General features: G+C 36.0%; 1 protein-coding gene and 1 long non-coding RNA gene across 2 annotated transcripts in view; one reads left to right on the top strand and one right to left on the bottom strand.

Annotated features, from left to right (window-relative positions):
* Positions 1 to 2,684: 2,684 nt before the first annotated feature.
* Positions 2,685 to 18,603, top strand: part of LOC117989684 (parapinopsin-like) — a 69,044-nt gene continuing 53,125 nt past the window's right edge. The window contains exon 1 of the mRNA XM_034977078.2: positions 2,685 to 2,770. The gene's annotated coding sequence lies outside the window, so the exon portion shown is untranslated. The remainder of the gene's footprint in view (positions 2,771 to 18,603) is intronic.
* On the bottom strand, positions 11,754 to 15,748 carry LOC138403451 (uncharacterized). Its single transcript, XR_011237711.1, has 4 exons — positions 15,390 to 15,748; positions 15,081 to 15,275; positions 14,320 to 14,375; positions 11,754 to 13,748 (listed from the first exon to the last, which is right to left on the bottom strand). It is a non-coding gene; the product is annotated as an uncharacterized lncRNA (long non-coding RNA).

The raw sequence follows: 18,603 nt of genomic DNA, 5'->3' as shown, positions 1-18,603 counted from the left end.
AAGATGAAATGTCATTCTAAAAGCCGATGTTCATCACTTTCGGCCGCGTACTGTACCTTTTAAGTCATTTGAAGAAAAATTGCTTATCTATTTACATTAAAATTATTAATCTTTGCCCGCACACTGCAGACGTTTTGTTATTAAACGGTATAAAGGGCTCTCGTTTGAGGATTGTAGATGACGGGACCCGAGAGGCGCAAGATGGCGTCGTGTAGTTCAAATACTTATTTCCAGTCACATTGTAACTTTGTATTGAAAATCTATGCTCTACGATTTACCTCCTATATATTAAGACAAAAAGATAAGTAGGTAATTGATTGATGCGACGCGGGATAGCGCGGATGACATGCGGGTGTGTGGGGCGTCCCCCCGCCTCATACCCCGATTGCCATCTCAACCTATCGCGTACTATCTAGTTCATAAACTTTGATTTAATCTCACGTTTTTAAAGGGCTTTTATAGGTGATGACCTATTAGACCTACATAGGTAGTGCACATAATCCCAGTAGAATAATGTTGAATGTCTTGATTTGAGCTTAGTAGATTTTCAGTGTGTGTGAAAATTATAAATTTGTGTGTCCTACATTTAATGAGATATTCGTCAAAAACACTTTCTGCCAGGAATAAGTACCTACGTCATCCCGGCTACACATGTTTTCCCAATGGACGTAGGAGAAAAAATAGGTCCATGAATTAGTGTGTATCAAGAGGTAGGTACCTAAATATGTGGCCAGCCCCATCGTTACACACAAAAACCGGCCAAGTGCGAGTCAGGCTCGCGCAACGAAGGTTCCGTACTACAGTCGTATTTTTTCAACATTTTGCACGATAATTCAAAAACTATGATGCATAAAAATAAATAAAAATCTGTTTTAGAATGCACAGGTAAAGACCTTTCATATGATACCCCACTTGATATAGTTATCTTATTTCGAAAATTGAAAATACTAATTATTTGTTCATGACCACAATTTAATTTTTTTTGTTTGATGTAACCACAAATTTACGGTTTTCAGATATTTCCCCTAATGTCTGCTATAAGACCTACCTACCTACCAAATTTCATGATTCTACGTCAACGGGAAGTACCCTGTAGGTTTCTTGACTGACCGACAGACGGACAGACAGACAACAAAGTGATCCTAAAAGGGTTCCGTTTTTCCTTTTGGGGTACGGAACCCTAAAAATTGCAATAAGTATTCGTGTTCAGAATATACGTGTTCAGAGAGAATTGGCAGCTTGATGGCATAATAAATTCAAGTTTTACGTAAATAAATAATCATTTACCTACACGAATGTTTGTACAATGATGTGGCAGGAAGCTGCCTCATACATTTCCAAATTGGATATAATATTTATTATTAATTTCAAACACACCCCAATCGGTGCAATAATAATATTATTTAATACAGCACCCATTTCTACGTTCCTACTAAAATGTATTGTTTTGACCATACTTAATAATAATTAAAATCCTGCGATATATATAGGTATATAATATTTCCAATAAAATATTAATAATATTCGAGGCCTGAGGCACATTATGCTGAAATATTGTGAACTCTTTTGTATTAGTGCCGTAAGGGAAAATCCATGGAAAATTGTTGAATATTATCAGAATTTACATATTGTGTGCAAAGATTCTAAGAACTTATTGAGGTTAAATTTTGTTTTGTTTTGTTTACTTTCCTTCAATAAAGACTTGTAACACTAATTACCCTTTTCGTGGGGAAATTCTCATGGATACCACTGCGCCCGGGGAGACACGGAGGTTATGTCAGACTCTTACCGACTAAAACCCCTGCACGGTGTTCCACGCATGGCCTGGTGGCTGGACTACAGGGCCAAGCACGTTCACTCAACCCAGCCAGCGGCGCATGCTGAGGCTCTTCCTCCGGGACACAGTCCTTACACACCGTCTGAGGCGCACCAGGATCACAAAGCCTTCCGACTCTCGACTGGTTTCTTTTCGGACGGCAGACTCTTCGAGTCGGACCTGCACCAACTTTGCATAGATAGTCTTACATACTAAGATGTATGAGAGATCCCCAGAGAGATTCCCTAGGTGGACAGAAGATAACAAATGAGTCGCAGGGAGCTAAACTGGATTCAATGCGCGCAAACCCGTGCCGTGTGAACTGTTGAAGTTCGTACAAGAAACGTCTATCGGCTTTTTTAAATCGAAATGCATTGTTGGTATTTATTTTTCCAACAACCTTAAAACTATTAAATACTACTACTAAAAAAAGACGTCTATCGGTTGATGATGAGGAGTTTTCTTGGGATAATAATGCGGCGGGTTCCCGATCTTTCCAAGCAAATTCGGAATGGACGGACGAGCTTTCTGAGAGCCGCTAGCGGCTCAAGTCTAAGTATATTATTTTATGGAGATTTGACAATCTTGAATATTGTTTATCTATCGGTTGAAAAGGCGACGGGTAAGTATACCAAGTAGGAAATAGGTACCTACTAGTTATGCCTCCAATAATTTTTTTATAAGCTACCAAGGATCGTAGCATCCTTACAAATGTGAAAAGTGTGAGAAGTGTTACGCAATTAAGAAAATTCAACAGGTGATTTCAACAGGTAACCCTATAAATATAGGGATTGCATCCCCTAACCGCCAGTCTGGACAGGGATGCCGTACGAGATAGCCGTGTACGTTCGCTTCCCAAAAAGTGATCCATTCGCGAGCGAGAGTCATGTTTAATTAATTTTCGTAGATAAATTATTGTTTTGTGAAAATGTAGCTGAATTCGGTGGATTTTTGGTACGTATTTTTTAATGATCGATTTTAGTCTTTTCAATATTTTCAATCAATTAAGCTCTTCTTTAAAGTTTGGAAGGGTTCGACTTTTTTTGAGTTATGTGGAAACACTGGTGGTTGGTAATTTTACTAATAGTTTTTCCGTACGCCCTTGGACTGCGATCTGGTTGAATAGATATTACGAGCGGGAAGTATGATGAGGAAGGCGGAGAACCGTGTATGGTAGCACACTCTTGGAAGGACCTATGTCCAGCTGTGGACATAAGCAGGCAGATTGATAGGGGCTTCTTAAACAGTTTTCCAAAATAATTACTGTTAACGAAAAATCAACGTTAGTGGCAGTTTCTGCGAGTTACATGTCCCAATGTCATAACTTTGAAACTATTCAACACTCTTGAAAAATCCTAAAAATTTTAACCGTAAGTACCTATGGTAGTAAAATATTAAGACTATCACTGACTCGCCATTGATAATCGGCTAAGATAATCCGGACACAATTTGGCACAAACTCTATGGAAGTCAGCTGCAGTAAAAAAATTGTTAATTGTTCTCTTCTTTACTATTTAATTTTGTATCTAACTGTGAAAACCTACAGATTTTTATTTATTTTTATACATAAATAGTCTTTGATTTATCGTGCAATATGTTGAAAAATACAACTGTAGTACGGAGCCCTCGGTGCGCGGGTCTGACTCGCACTTTGCCGGTTTTTTTTCATATCACGCGACCTATGTAATCATGTTACATTTTCCGATAGGTATAACATCGTTTAATTAATTAAATATCACTTGCTTTATCGGTGAAGGAAAATATCGTGAGGAAACCTTGCATGCCTGAGAGTTCTCCATAATGTTCTCAAAGGGGTGTGAAATCTACCAATCTGCACATGGCTAGCGTGGTAGACTATGGCCAAAACCCTTCTCACTCTGAGAAGACCCGTGCTCTGTAGTGAGCCGGTGATGGGTTGATCATGATGATGATGATGATGATGATAACATCGTTTGTTATTAGAAACTGGGGAAGTCGAATATTTGCTTTGATTAAAAGTTTATGTTACCTATTCCCGCCGAGGACTGAATTATTAAGGTAGGTACTACCGCAACGATATCATATTTGCATTTTGAACGATGATATTATTATAATATCCTTAGATGTCTGACTGATTGTCAAAAGGTCAGTGTGACAGTTAAGCTTTCATCCGTATATTTTGTGAGTTTTTAATTACAAAAAGCTAAAAATATGGACTAAAACGTAATTAAATGTGTACAGTAAAGGCCAATTCACAATCGGGAGTGTTATCCAGCTGAAAGATTCACAACTATATCGAAAAGTTTGAAAATACAAGCGGCGACGACGGTTGGGCAAAATTCCAAACAAAGAATTTGAAGATAAAAAGAAGATTCGTTTTAGAGGACAATTTTCTCGAAGATTGTGATCTATAATATTCGTTTTTACGTGAATTAAATCAAACTACCTAAAATATACCTTACTGTAACAAGACACAACACCTTCAAAGAAAAAAAAAAAACTTTAAACAGTGGATAACCTAAACGAGTGATATGGTGAAATAAAAGTCGAATACCACGGAGTAAGCTAACTTTGGAAGCAAACAGACCATTCTCTTGCCACGTACCTACTGATAGGAAGGTAGATGTTGGAACCCACACTGAGAAGGTCAATAAGAAGACAAACATACTAATATATTAAATTTTACTGCATAGAAAGGAGACAATTAATTGAACGCTGCCTACTAGACTTTATAACTACAAAAAGAGGCCTACTCATTGTAAGTGACATTAATCTGGACTAACATCAACTGAGTGTTGCTTTATATAATAAGTCATCATAGTCTGTACATAAGTGAGTGTGCGAGCAATATTTGCCTAACTGTGTTTCATATCAACATTTGTGTGCCAACTGACAACTAACTAGCTAGCTGATAGGCTGTATGTACATAAGGGAGTGTGCAAGCAATATATACCAAACCGTTTCATACCAAAATTCACAGGCCATATAGCCAACCTAATGTTATTCCTCATGTATATTTGTACCACAACCTAGAGTTTGATTGTTGAGGTGCACATTGTATAGCGAATAGAACTATTGTATATGCAAATAGATATAAGATAAATGCAGATTTTGCCAACACTTAACAGGCCAATAAGCCTGATGCGACTCTTCAAGTCTATTTGTATCACAACTTGAGTTTGATTATTGCGGTGCACATTGTTTAGCAAATAGAACTATTGTATATGTAAATAGATATTGGATAATAACCTATGCAGATTTTGTCAACACTCAACAGGACAGTAAGCCTGATGCGACTCTTCAAGTCTAATTGTATCACAACTTAGAGTTTGATTGTTGCGGTGCATATTGTATAGCAAATAGAACTATTGTATATGTAAATAGATATTAGATAATAACCTATGCTGATTTTGTCAACACTCAACAGGACAGTAAGCCTGATGCGACTCTTCAAGTCTATTTGTATCACAACTTAGAGTTGATTGCTGCGCTGCACATTGTATAGCAAAAAGAACTATTGTATACGTAAATAGGTATTTGATGATTACCTATGCAGATTTTGCCAACACTTAACAGGACAATAAGCCTGATGTGAATCTTCGGGTCTATTTGTATTCATATCACAACTTAGAATTTGATTGTTGCGGTGCACATTGCATAGCAAATAGAACTATTGTATATGTACATAGATATAAGATATAATAACCTATGCAGATATTGTTAACACTTAATAGGACATAATCAAACCTAATGTGACTCCTCATGCCTATTTGTATCACAACTTACAATTTGATGGTGGCGGTGCACATTGGATAGCAAGTAGAACTATTGTATGGATACATAGATATAAGATATTAGTTGTTATAACCTAGGCAGATGTTGTCAACACCTAAATTATCAAAGTATACCTAATTAACTTTGCTGATTATTGAAATATGCTGATGAATTGAATAATTTTCCTTGTTAGCTGCTGGAGGTTACTTACTTAGATTTAATATAGGCGCTTATAATCCATTGATCTTTTAATTGGACTTGGTTTAGTTTTGACAAAAATAGTGACTATAGGAATTAAAAGCCTACTAAAATAATGTAAGAAGTAAGGTGTAATCTAATAGACTGGGTACATAATGAATACTTTTATAATTTTATTATTAGGACTAGGAGTTAAAGATTACTTAAATAAATAATCAATGTTTTAGTTACATTATATATACCAACACCCATGTTATATGAAATTATTTGTTAATGAACATTATTTGTTTTTCAAAGGACTTAGATACCTTCCTAGCATAACAGAGGAATAGGTTCAGAGCCTACAAAATACAACTTGTACTATTTATGAATATTAAATTTTTAAATGAATGGACCTATGAATTAGATGTATGGTTTAATGAATAGATTACATAAGTATTATCACCAGGACTAGGAATTAAAAGTTGTTTAAACAATATGTACCTACTGACACCCGTGTTACATAACATTATAGTATGAATTATAGAGAACAGACTGCGAATAACTATTTATGAATTTCTGTAATTTTTATTTTTGCTTGAAGGATCTATCAATTGGATGTATAGTTTAATTGTAATACTATAAATAATAATAGTACTATTTGTAAATAATAATTTTACTAATTGGAAATAGAAAGTCACATTGTACATACTACTATTAGAACTACTACTAATTGAGGGCAAATACTTATCAGAAATTATTCTCTTATCCTATCGCTATTGTGGCTACATACAAGTTCAACATGTCAAACTTCGAGCAACTGCTACGCGAGCTTAGATGCGACATCAAAAAAGATTCGGAGGAGTCGCTCAGAATAGTGGAAGAGCGAATCACAAATAGTATTAATGAAAATATAGATAAAAAATTTGAAGGCATTCAATCGCAGATTGAATTATTAAAGATGAACAATATCGAGCAAAATGAGAGGATTCTTGCAATAGAAAAACAGATCAGATGCAGAAACATAATATTTTTTGGAGTTGAAGAAGGAGAAAAATCCTATGAGGAATTAGAAAATAAAGTAATAAATATAGTAAAAACGGAAATAAAAGTGGATTGCAACAGAAATGAAATTGAAATAACGAAAAGGATGGGGAAAAAAGTAGAAAATAAAATAAGACCTATAGTAGCCACTTTTACGACTTATGGCAAAAAGATTTCTATTCTCAAAAATAAAAAGCAACTTAAAAACAAAACGATTTATTTGAAAGAAGACTATCCACAACAAATATTAGAAAAAAGAAAACAGCTTCAAGACCAATTGCAACGAGCACGAAATGAAGGAAAGATTGCGTATCTACGACAGGATAAGCTAATAATACATGAACCAAATAAAACTCGGAAAAACGAGGAAAGTAAAAACACTCCAAATTCTAGAAAGAGAGAATTAGAGTCTACCCCTCCAAGCCAAATGAGCAAACCGTATATACAAGGAAACATGGCGAAGAAAAATAAGCAAAAAATTAATACAGAGAATAACGGGCAAAGCTCGATGAACAATTTTTTAGTACCTAAATTAGTAGAATAGCAACTATCACGGCCCCTCCAGCACAGTCTCCCAACCCGGTTGGTCACCGTGGGAGAACTAGACCAAAACCCTCCAGTCACTAGAGGTATTAGATTTGAAAATACAAATATGAAGAAGAATATAAGACATGACAAAAAAACTAACTTGATAAGCAGAACGGACACATCAAAGAGTAAAAACTCAGTTAAAAATAATAATAATGAAATTAATACAAAAAAAGATAGAGAGCTCCATATATTGAGTATGAATGTAAGAACATTGGGAAGAGATGAACGATTATTGGAATTGGAACAAGCACTGCAAAAAGTGAAATGGGATATCTTCGGTTTATGTGAAGTTCGCAGAATGGGGGAAAGGATAGAGGAAAGAGATGATTACATATTTTTCCATATCGGTGAAACAAAAGGCCACTATGGTATTGGATTCTTGGTTAAAAAATATCTCAAGAAAAATATTAAAGAATTTAAAGGTATATCAGAACGAATAGCTGCAATAAAAATAGACCTTCCGACGTTGGGAGCAACAACAATAATCCAAATACATGCACCAACTGAAGATACAGACAAACAGAAAAAGGAAGATTTCTATACAAAGCTGCAAGAGACTATAGACAATAATACAGAGAAAAATATTTTCGTTATGGGTGATTTTAATGCCCAAATTGGAGTTTTAAAGAAAGATGATGAGATAATAGGTCCATTTAGTCATGGGGTGTGTAATGAAAATGGAGAAAAAATGATACAGTTTGCAAGAAGTAATAACTTGGCTATAATAAATACATTTTATAATAGAAAACTGCACAAGAAATGGACTTGGATTTCGCCGGACGGCAAAACAACGAACGAAATAGACTTTTTCTTGAGCAGTAATAAAAAATTAGTGAAAAACTTCAAAGTACTTAATAGCTTTAACTTCTATTCTGATCATAGACTAATAAGGGCTCACATAAGTTTAAAACACCAAAGAAAAACTAGACGAAAGTATTCCAATAACACTGTAATATATGGAAAACATGAATGTATACTAATCAACAGAGAATTACAACAATGGAAAAAGGAAAGTGGCTTACATAAAACAATAGACAGTAAAATAGAGTTAAAGGAAATCTATGATAATTTTGAAGAAAAACTTAAATCAATACAAAAATATATAACTCAGACACCAACTAAAGAAAAGGAAATATCAAAAGTTATTATGGACTTGATCAAACAACGGAAAAATTTATTAAAAAATAGAAAGAAGAACAGGAAAGATATTAATGAAATAAGTAAGAAAATTAATAGACACCTCAGACAAAATCAAAGAGAAAAGAGAACAAAACTTATCCAAAAATATATAGAATCAACCGGCGCTATTAAAAAAGCATATAGAGAATTAGATAAAAAAATACAATGGATACCCAAAATCCAAAATAAAGAAAAGAAACAAGTTGGCAATAGAGAAGGGATTATATCAATAGCGACTAAATTTTACGAAAATTTATATAAATCTAACCAAAGCCCTGCCAAAGACAAAAACTTGAATAGAGTAGAAGAATCGATACCATGGATATTGCATGAAGAAGTGTCTAAGGCTTTGTCTACGCAGAAAAATAATAAATCTCCAGGCGAAGACGGTTTTACAAATGAGCTTCTTAAAGCAGCTGAACCTGTAATTACCGAAATCATGTGTACAATGTTCAACGCAATATTACAAAGGGAAATTGTACCCACGCAATGGACTCGATCTGTGATAAAGCTATTACATAAAAAAGGTGACCCTAGTGACATTAATAATTATCGTCCCATTAGCTTAACTTCAAATATATACAAAATATTTTCTAAAATAATTCTCAAAAGAATTGAAAGCAACTTAGATGAAAATCAGCCTCCAGAGCAAGCAGGCTTTCGAAGTGGATTTTCAACTATTGATCACATACATACACTAAACCAAATAATTGAGAAATATAATGAATATAATAAAACAATTTACATCATATTTATTGACTACTCAAAAGCTTTTGACAGTTTAGAACACAATGAAATATGGAAGGCACTTTTTGAGCAAGGAATACATACAAAATATATTAACATTATTAGAAATATATATGAAAATAGTACAGCAAAAATTAAACTAGAAAGCAATGGAAAATGGTTTAAACTGTCAAAAGGAGTAAAACAGGGAGATCCACTATCGCCTAAAATATTTAATGCAGTACTAGAGAGCGTGTTTCGAAAATTAAACTGGAATGAACAAGGAATAAAAATAGATGGAAAATACCTAAATAATTTGAGATTCGCGGATGACCTAGTATTATTCTCTGAGAACCCTGCCACATTAGAGAAAATGCTAAATGAATTGTTGTATGAGAGCAATAAGGTTGGCCTTGACATGAATATACAAAAGACAAAGGCGATGACAAACGGAATACAGGAATGCATTAAAGCAAACCATATAGAAATAGAATATGTCGATGAATACGTTTATCTCGGAGAAATTGTCTCAATGAAAGATTCGATGAAAAAGAAAGTAGAACGACGAACAGCAAATGCGTGGAACAGATATTGGATGTTAAAAGAAGTAATGAAATCAAAAGAAATGCCGATGAAAAACAAACAACAAGTATTTGATAGCTGCGTACTGCCTATACTAACCTATGGTAGCCAAACCTGGGCCCTGACACAAAAATTAGAACAAAAATTAGCAATCTGCCAGCGTGCAATGGAACGTAGTATGCTACATGTAAGAAGAAAAGATAGAATAGCAAACGAAACATTAAGAAATAGAACTAACATAGTAGATATACAAGTACAAATTAGAAAACTAAAATGGAAATGGGCCGGACATGTTTGCAGACAAAACCAGGACAGATGGGCAAAAACAGTAACAGAATGGTATCCTAGAGACGGTAAAAGATCAAGAGGGAGACAAAGAGTTAGGTGGAATGATGATTTTGTGAAAATTATGGGAGCAACATGGCAACGAATGACCCAAGATAGAGAAATGTGGAAACGACTGGAGGAGGCCTTCGTCCAAATGGGGCGTACTGAAAAATAAAAGTGGAAGAAGAATGTATATACCTAATAAAATATGACAATTAGTAGTGATATACAGAATAGTATTGTGTACATATTAAAAAATGAAAATTTATACAGTAAAAAATTAATAATTTAAAAATAGCGGTGACATAAATAATAGTAATGATATATAAATATAAATGTAAATGTAAATAAGTATTATGTATTGATTCTATTAAAATATGTATATACTGAATACTATGACAAATGAAATTGCATGTAATGTTTTTCAGTAAATAAAGGCTATATTATTATTATTATTATTTTATAGATGTCTGACACAGTTTCATGGCTTGTACGGCAGCTTTGCACGTGCATAAACATAAACATACATACATACATACATACCATAGACTGCAAAAATCATAACCCTTCCTTTTGGCTTTGCCGTAGTCGGGTAAAAATAGACTGTTGATGGTTTTTCTTTTAGGGTTCCCTACCATACCGTACTCGAATGGTGCCAACGGGAACCTAAAAACTTACTGCGACTCCGCTGTCCGTTCGTCTATCCGTCCATCGAAGCGATAGTCTATAAAGAAAAAAAAAGGTTGCAGTCAAGGAATATTTTGTCACCGAATATAAACAAATATTTTTCTGTGAAAAACATCCAATGGGGGAAATAGCTTTATGTAATTTCAGAACGACCAGCGCCCGGAGCGCTCGTAATTCAGAAGTGACAAAATACCGGTCAAGTGCGAATCGGACTCGCACACGGAGGGTTCTGTACCGTCGTCCAAGATTATGTATAGGTACTTTGTAAATATTTTTTTAGATTTACATAGCAGCTAGTTTGAAATTTTTCTTACCTAGGTTTTGTTATTACGCCAATAGAAATACACACTGTCCGGTTCATGAGATACAGCTGACAGACAGACTGGCAGATGGACGGACGGACGGACGAATAGCGGAGGCTTAGTGATAGGGTCCTGTTGGCACCCTTCGAGTCATCATGATCAACCCACCACCGGCCCACTACTGACCACGAGTCTCTTCTCAGAATGAGAAGGGTTTAGGCCATTGTCTGCCCCGCGAGCCCTGTGCGGATTTGCAGACTTCGCACATCTTTGAGAACATCATCGAGAACTCTCAGGCATATAGATTTCCTCACAACGTTTTCCTTCAGTGATATTTAATTGCTTAAAACGCACATAGGTCCGAAAAGTTACAAGCACGTGCCCGAGATGAAAGTCACGACCTTCCGAATAGCAGGCTGACGTGTAACCACTAGGCTCGCGAGCGAGTAGATCCTGCTCAAAGTCGGAGACATCAGGGCGGCGTTGATCAAGTCCTGATCCGTCTATCCAATAGTCCCTGTCGCTAGGACTTCGAGGTTGCGAGTGACTGCACTTTCTCCAGCAGTGTGATTCTCTAAGGTAAAATAATATTTACATCGGTCGCACATCGGATGTTTCCTTAGATGTAGCACATTTGTTATTCTATTAATCGCGTTCGACTCACCTTTGCGACACTAGCGCTTCACGAGCGAGTGTGATCGATGTAGGAAACGGGTTTTTGACATTTATGTATGGAATTTGCTATTCTAATTGCTCGCCTTCGACTACATCGTACGCCCTCGCCTTCGATTCTATGTGTCAAACGGAAAAGCGTCTCCGGTGTAGCTTTTCTCTACGATGCACCATCGATGCACGAGTTAAATTTCGTTGTAAACATAGAAAAACTTTAAAAGAAAGGTGAAAATGTGAGTTTTATTTTGTTATTTTCTATAGTAAGTATAATTAAATGATAAAAAAAATATCTGAGTTAACTATTTATCGTTTTTCACTTCAGATGGCTGCTCCCTCAGCTCAAGTACATTTTTCTTATTAGAAGAAGCTAAACAAGAGGAATACAAAATAAAAAGGCGTGCAAAAGGTTGTCAAATACGTGGTCTTCGTCTGCTCTCGACAGACGTATTATGTAAGAATATTTAGTATCACGGAGGAACTTGTGGCAATGTTAGAAAGGGATTTGCTCCCCTACATCAAGAGCTAGTCGTGCAGTGGTGTATGTATTATTTGGAGTTTAAAACGAAGATTTAGATGCCTTCTAGTTCATAGCGATTATGACCCAGGGATGGTGGCCAGAAGATTCATTATACTTAGCATGTTGCATGCACGTTTTACACAACATACTACAACATTACCAGCGTTGTCATTTCCAAATGACATAATCCGAGAAGAACATACGATAATGAGCATGCTGCAAAGGAATCCTCGTCAAAGCAGAGCAGAGGGCTTAGAAGAAGGACAAAGGTGCCGAGAACTCCTTGCTAATCGCTCGTGGCGTGCAAGACAGATGCAATAATAAATAAAAGAGTAGATTTAAATGATTCTCAATTTCAAAGCCTTTATTTATTCCTTATCTTAATCTTAACTATTTACATATATTTTAATGTTATATACATTTTATATCTTATACCGTGTGTGTGTTAGTGTTTTTCAATAGTTAATTATAATATATTTTATTGCATTTCTCGTTCATTTGTTTTTAATATTTGTGTGGAAAAGATAATAAAAGTGCAATATAAACTTAGTTAACATTTTTTTTACCATAGAAAAACAGACAGGTTTTGTTATAGACTTTTGGTAGAAAAAAATTAAATAATTCCCACAGGATTTAAAAGCTTCTCAACTGCTAGAGGCTCAGGAATTTTAGTGTCTTCCACTGCTTGAGAAGAATTCATGATCATCGTGATCAACCCATAGCCGGCTCACTGCAGAGCACGGGTCTCCTCTCAGAGTGATAAGGGTTTTGGCTATAATCTACCACGCTGGCTATGTGCAAATTGGTAGACTCGCACACCTTTGAGAATATTATGGAGAACTCTCAGACATATGCAGGTTTCCTCACGATCTTCTTCTTCACCGTTAAAGCAAGTGATATTGGATAAAAAGCACAAAACTCCGAAAAGTTAGAAGTGCGTGCCCGGGATGGAATTCCCGACCTTCGATTAGAAGGCGGACATCCTAACCACAAGTCTATCACAGCTCACGAGAATTAGTTAAATATAATCTCCCTGATAGCCTAGTGGTTAGGACGTCCACCTTCTAATCGGAGGTCGGGGGTTCGATTCCGGGCACGCACCTCTAACTTTTCGGAGTTATGTGCTTTTTAAGTAATAAAATATTACTTGCTTTAACGGTGAAGGAAAACATCGTGATGAAACCTGCATGCCTGAGAGTTCCCCATAATGTTGTCAAAGGTGTGTGAAGTGTACCAATCCGCACATGGTCAGCGTGGTAGACTATGGCCAAAACCCTTCTCACTCTGAGAGGAGACCCGTACGTACTCTGTGGTGAGCCGGCGATGGGTTGATCATGATGATGATGATGATGAATCTCCCTTGTGAGTTCTTCGCCTGCAACAGCCACAGTTGAGATATTATGAAAGAGTTGAAATAATTAACTAGTCAAAAAAAATCCGTAGGTATATTTTATACTAGCTTATGCTTGCGACTTCGGCCGCGTGGACTACACAAATTTCAAACCAATATTTCACCCCCTTAGGGGTTGAGTTTTCAAAAATCCTTTCTTAGTGGATGTCTACGTCATAATTATATAGCTATCTGCATGCCAAATTTTAGGCCGATCCGTTCAGTAGTTTGAGCTGTGCTTTGATAGATCAGTCAGTCACCTTTTTCTTTTATACATAGGTATAAAAGCTAGTATAGACTAGCTGATGCCCGCGACTTCGTCCGCGTGGATTTCCGTTTTTCAAAATCTCACGGGAACTCTTTGATTTTCCGGGATAAAAAGAGCCTATGCCACTCTCCAAGTCTTTATCTATACCCATGCAAAAAATCACGTCAATCCGTTGCACCGTTGCGACGTGATTGAAGGACAAACCAACAAACTAACAAACCAACAAACAAACACACTTTCGCATTTATATAATGGTACGGATATAATATATAAAAATATTATACACACCGCAGGCTCGAAATAACTCTCCAAGTGTGGTAAACTTTCATCATTTATATATCATTCTGAAATAAGAAAAAAAATAGTACTTTATATTATTATTTTAAATAATTTTCCATATTAATTACGTACCCATACTATAGCCATACCTAATACCTACTTAAACTTTAAATGCGAAAGTGAGTCTATCTGTCTGCTAGCTTTTCACGGTCCAAAAATTAAACCAATTTCGATGAAATTTGGTGCAGAATTAGCTTACATCCCAAGGACGGACATAAGCTAGATACTTTTTATCCCAGAAAATCAAAGAGTTCCCACAGGATTCTTAAAGGGCCATCTATTTAACCCACTTATGCATTTATTTGTAATTTGGTACAGAGGTAGATTGCATCCCGGAAATTGACATAGACAACTTCTTATCTCAGAAAAGCAGAGTTCCAACAGGATTTAAATATTCATTTATAGAGATAACATAGATAACAGACAATTCAAAATCTTCCTATCCTGTTGCAAAACTTTCTCCACCCATAAGAGAAACAATTATTAGGTATTTGCTCAAGATTATTTAGATCTGCTACTGCTATATTTTCATCCATACCACTGCCTGTTCTTTCTTCTAACAATAACCATGCTACTGCATTTTCTCTTTGCATCATCTTTTTTATCTTTCCAATACTGTATTGTATGACAACATTTAACACTAGGTAGATACTAACATTTATACTCTGCTTAGAAAGTAGATTGTGTCTTTGAAAATAATATTTACATACCTTTTGCTATTGTTGCCAAGTTTTGATGCAGCCATTTGTATTCATCCAATATTGTCCAACTTCTTGGTGATGCTTGGTGACTACGGTCTCTAGCAAGGGCAGTGCGAGCGTGCCCAGTTGCTAACCATGGTTTTTGCTCCATAAATTTGAACAATTTTTCAAGTTGAGCAGTGGATGGGGCAATATTGCGAGGCACTGAAATTTATAATTAAATCATTGGTCAGCACCGAAAGAACAGTTTGATAGGCAGTCTGACACAAGTTTAAAACCACTGATATCGGAGTAAATTAAGTTTAATTGAATACTTACTTGTATTTTAAAACAAAACACGATAAAACGACGTACAAAGACGAAGTTCACGCACTATTTGTTGAGTTGTTGTGACGACCAATGAAGTCACCATGGCAGTAAAGGAATTATAAGTGCTCCACTAACCACTTGATTTATTACGTGCAGTTTGTTTTAAGACTAGAGTTTTTTGTCGAGTAATCGTTTTTCAAGGGTGTAGGTGATCATTAATTTACCAATACCATTTTTAATTTTGTGCTGACTGACATCTTGCACGGCGGGAAGCAACTTTTTTTTTAATGATGCAAAACAAAGGCAAAGGTCTCCTGCCTATGTCCAAGATTTTTTTAAATAATGATAATTTCTCATAGTATTTTGCATTTATTGCTTTAACTTTGTATAAAAATAGCAAAGGTAATCATAAATGAATTTTAAACTCACTATAAATGCCATATTTCGTAATCGTAACTTTTTATCGGTATGAAAATAAAAATAGGATGACATCACTGGCTCATCCGAGATAACATCGTAGAGCCCGTCTCAACCATAAGATCGCCGACGAGCTTAAAGCCACTACAGAATCACTAATTTACAACCGTTGCTGGCCTGGTCGATCTGTACGATGTTACCTCGCAGACCGCATCGATGTTGGCAACGTTGAACCGTTCTTTAGAGAATCACATAGCAGGATGAGTCCAACGGGCGTCGCGTGAGAGAGGCACCGGCGTACGTTCTTTAGGGTTCCCGGAGCCTCTCAATAGCACGCTGAGGAGGGCCACCGAGGAGGTTTTAGTGGGTAGAAATCCCACATAACCCGATTGGGTATCTTAAGAAGATTCCCTCCTCGAAAAAAAAGGCTATCACCGCTTCGGGTACGGAACCCTAGAACATCACTGGTTTGATTGGCTTCCCGCTGTAATTCGTTTCACAGCCACACTAGTTACTAGCTTCACAGCTGAAACTGTTACGCAACAATTGGTTTAAATTGGAATCTCCAATGAAAGGAAATTGGCTAACGGTAAATAATAGTAAAATTCATTGCAAAGGTTAAATGAAATAAAAATTCCTGTGAATAAATGAAATGGTGACTTACGTGTACATTTATGCGTATTACTTCGTACATACAAATGGGACTTACACTAGCGGCACGCTATGATGGCCGGTTTGACACATTACAATAGTGATGTGGAATGTCAATTTATTCTCGAACAAAAAACAATTAAGTTTTGTTTTTGTACCTGATTAAATAGGTTTAATAAAACAAAAATGTATATGTTTATTTAATTTATTTGAACGAACTGAATATTTGAACGAAAATGAATATACATACTTTATATGCACACAAGAAACATATGAATACAAAAGATACCGAAAAAGGTGCCACAAAAGGCCATAATTAATCAGATTCGTCCATACTACTATTTTCACTGTCGTCACTGCTATCATCACATACATTAATAATTATATGTTCGTTTTCTATAATATTATCTATTTTCACATCTCTTTCATAATCTTCCCTTATTAATTTAACAGTTCTATTCACAACCTTTTCCCAGTCTCCTTTAGTCACATGTTCACAAGCTTCTTCTAATAATTTTAGCATTTTTTTTGTGGTAAATGGGGGTTCTGTATTGTGTCTTGCAGCATATCCCTTAATTTGAGCCCACACCAACTCAATCGCATTATACTCACAATGGTAAGGCGGTAACCGTATAACTCTGTGCCCATGTTCTAATGCTATTTCGTCAATGACGTATCGGATCTTGGTTGGTTTGTTTTCTTTTAAAAGACGTACTAATTCCGCTTTTAACATATTCATGTTTGCATCTACGCCATTTTTACGAAGCCATGCGACGATATCAGCTTTCTTTTGGGATTGGGCAGGTGGCTTGTCAATTTGCATCGAGTGGTATGGGGCGTTGTCCATAATTATAATAGATGGTTCAGGGAGGCTACACAACATTGAGGTAAACCATTCAGTAAACTTTTCTCCATTCATGTCTTCATGATAGTCTCCAGTGGTTTTTGACGCAAAAGCCATGAGAGAACCTTCGACAAACCCGTTGATGGTTCCGGCGTGACAAATTATAAGTCGCGATCCTTTTCCTACAGGAACTTTGGAAGTAGATGCTGCTGTGTCATCGTTCCAAGAACGGCCTACAGTATGGTTAGCATTAAGCCATGTTTCATCCAAGAACACAACATTTTGCCAATTTTTGATTTCTTTCACTTGCCGTAAAAAAGTATACCTTGCCATCGCTATATCAAATCTTTCCATCAATATTTTGCGTTTGTTACATTTTTTGTATCGAAATCCAATGGTCTTCAAAATCTTCGTTAAAGAACTTTCCCCACCGAAGAATAATCCAGCTTCCTTCAGTGAATGCACCAACTTTTTTCTTGTTGGATACTCCTTCTGTAAATAGTAGCCGTAAACATGTCTTCGGATAGCATCGGCATCAAAGCTATCGATGCCTACGACTGGTTTTGCTCGTTTTCTCTTTTTTGGTGTGTGAAGTTTATTTTCTTCTGTGCCAGTCTCGCCATATTTTTTTTTAGTTATCCGTCTAACAGTTCGTTGTCCAATATTAAGCGCATCAGCTACGCGTTCAACCACTGACGTTATAGGTAAAATTGGCCCTCCATTTTGAGCTTCACGATCGAAATAGTTACGAAGGCGTATTAGGAACTCACGTGTCTGACTATTTAGAACAGTTCTCTGCGTACGTTCGGTCATATCGACGAAATCCACAACAAAGGGCTTGAACAGAGTCCAAATTAACGAGCAAGGGTCAACAGTAATGCAGTATCAATATTTGAAATCCAAAGCCAGGTCAAAACTATATCACAATCGCATTGCACTGACAGTTTATACTTTTCGAAGCAACGTCAATTCGAAACTGCTTTGTTTTGCATTGAGCATTGACGCGAGTTTGCCGGAGGTAGTAGTTGTGCTAGCCAGCGATCCTATGTGACGATCGTATTAGATTCCATTTTTAAAAATTTATTGATATTTTTTTGCGATTTCAGAGGTTTGTCCACATAGTGAAAATTGTTCATATTCACAAGTACATTCACCCCTTAAATGGTGCAAACTGATTTTTCTACACTTGTATACATTTAAGAAATCAATTTAATAAATAAATTTTGAGTCCTAAACCTAAAACTACATTCGATAAAATTTATGAATCTCTGCACATCACTATCGTCAATAAAGTAATACAATTATTTCCTT

The sequence above is a fragment of the Maniola hyperantus genome, chromosome 16 (assembly GCF_902806685.2).
Source record: "Maniola hyperantus chromosome 16, iAphHyp1.2, whole genome shotgun sequence".
NCBI lineage: Eukaryota > Metazoa > Arthropoda > Insecta > Lepidoptera > Nymphalidae > Maniola > Maniola hyperantus.
Note: the sequence above shows the minus strand (reverse complement) of the source record. Positions and strands in the feature narration are given on the sequence as shown.